This window comes from Scylla paramamosain, unplaced genomic scaffold, assembly GCF_035594125.1.
Source record: "Scylla paramamosain isolate STU-SP2022 unplaced genomic scaffold, ASM3559412v1 Contig4, whole genome shotgun sequence".
Taxonomy (NCBI): domain Eukaryota; kingdom Metazoa; phylum Arthropoda; class Malacostraca; order Decapoda; family Portunidae; genus Scylla; species Scylla paramamosain.
The window spans coordinates 2,485,001-2,487,098 of record NW_026973669.1 but is presented as its reverse complement, the minus strand read 5'-3'; the positions used below and the strand labels follow the sequence as shown (position 1 = coordinate 2,487,098).

Genomic DNA, 2,098 nt, shown 5'->3' with positions numbered 1-2,098 from the left:
TAAGTAGAGAGAGAGAGAGAGAGAGAGAGAGAGAGAGAGAGAGAGAGAGAGAGAGAGAGAGAGAGAGAGAGAGAGAGACAAAAAACACACACAAACAAACACAAACTTTCATTTTATACATAGAGAAACTTTAAAAACCTAACTTAACACCAATGAACAACTCTCAATCTCTTTTCCCCATAACCGAACCTTCTTTTTGCCCCGAGAAAGACAAATTTATCATATTCTTTAACATTCCAAACCTTTCTTTCGTCTTGTATCTTAACCCTTTTCACCATCTCAGTTCAGTAACCGCAGAGACGCAGAGGAAGTGAAAATTATAATCCTTTACGCTAGAGAGAGAGGGAGAGAGATAAATATTGCGTCATGAATGGATTGATATAATATTTTCTCGCCCTCCCATCATTACTGTACTGTACGTTATCTCAGCCAAGACATGTTGAGTGCAAAATACGTACATGCTGACACGTTTACGGTAAGCGGGTGGGTTAACTGGCGGTATGCGGGGGGGAATGAAGTCAATGGGAAATAACTGTGGGAAAAAAACAAGAAAAAATTTAAAGGAAGCTGCTGGGGGAGGCTGCAGGTATATTGCATGGTGGGGAGGGTGTGGGAAGGGGGGCTGCAGGGCTGGGAGGAGGCGGGGTTTGTCTGGCAGGTCTGTTTATATACAGGGTGACCAGTCCTGTCTAGCCATTCTTCTCCAGACCACGGAAGACTGCACAACCACTACTACTACTACTACTACTACTACTACTACTACTACTGCTACAATGAGTGTCCTGCCTACTCCAGCCTTTATTGCAGTAGTTATTCTCTCTGTGTGCCTGCCTGCTCAAATTTTAGCCTTCCCCAGCCATTCTTCCATCCCCACTCCTGTTATTGTCAATGGGTCGAGAGTTGAAGTCGGTTATATGAAAGAAGTGTTTGTTTTTTGTCATGCTGCTGCTACTACTACTACTACTACTACTACTGCTACTACTACTGCTGCTGCTACTGCTATTACTAAGGTACGTGTTCCTACCACTGTTATTAATTGAGGCGCGCGGTGCAACAACGACGTAACCGAGAAATGGAAGTTTCGAGAAAAACGTTAGACCAATCAGTTAAACACTGATTGCGCACAATAGGATACCCTTAAATAAGTAAGTATTATACATCATTTGAAAGGTCTTGGGTAGTTTTGTTTGGGGATGTAGGTTTGGAAGTGATAGGTGACGAGTTTGGGTGGATGACTTAGGCGTTAATTAACGCGTATACCGTAGGTAATCATTTTTTTTCCCGATATTGTTTTCATTTGTTAAAAATGTGTTAGAGCCTATTACACATAGTATTAGGTGAAAGTTTCATGAAGATTGGTACATAAATAAATTTTTTATGAATTTTTTTCCGAGCGTAAAAAATAAAACTTACTCATTACCGGCACGTTATTACTCCACACTACGCTGAACTTTGAGCCTTAGGCTGCCCGCACACGAGCAACTTTTTATTGTGAGTTGTCACAACCAAAAAATTGTCAAATATAGAACACACACATCGCTATGGTAGCCCGCACATGGACAACTTTTCCTGAGGCGACAACAAAAAATTGCGAGGGAGTTGCGCTCGGGTCAATTTCTCGGACAACACAACTATTGTTGGCAACTGTGGCCGGCGATAGAAAACGTTATTTTAAATGTGAGCCCGCACACGAGCAACTTTCCGTTGTCGCCACCACCCAGCCTGCTGCTGCCTTGCCCCTTCAGTGTCTTTCAGATTTCAGTGGTGAGAGGAAGTGGTAGCTATCATGTCTATAATAAAAGAGGTATTTGACTGCGAAACACTCATAACAGAGGTACAGAAGAGACCACCTCTTTAAGGGGCCCAGTTAATGTGATTAGATGACCAAAGGTTTCCTGTGACATCCTAAAGTAATTAAAAAATTTATCAGGGTGCCCTTATAGGTCCTCAAACAATGTGTGGAATGCTCCACGTAGTAATCGCTGACTGACTATGGGGTGTACCCAGCGATTTCTTGGCTTCTTTTTTCGTCTCCTCCTGAGCAGGAGTGCACAGGTTACTGCTACCTCCACGGCATCCATCATGAGACTAAACAGTA

At 42.8% G+C, this 2,098-nt stretch overlaps 1 long non-coding RNA gene across 1 annotated transcript in view; it reads left to right on the top strand.

The window, feature by feature from the left end:
• The first annotated feature begins 666 nt into the window (after window positions 1-666).
• Window positions 667-2,098, top strand: part of LOC135096433 (uncharacterized) — a 3,074-nt gene continuing 1,642 nt past the window's right edge. Inside the window, exon 1 of the long non-coding RNA XR_010264757.1 lies at window positions 667-1,010. This is a non-coding gene — a long non-coding RNA (uncharacterized LOC135096433). The remainder of the gene's footprint in view (window positions 1,011-2,098) is intronic.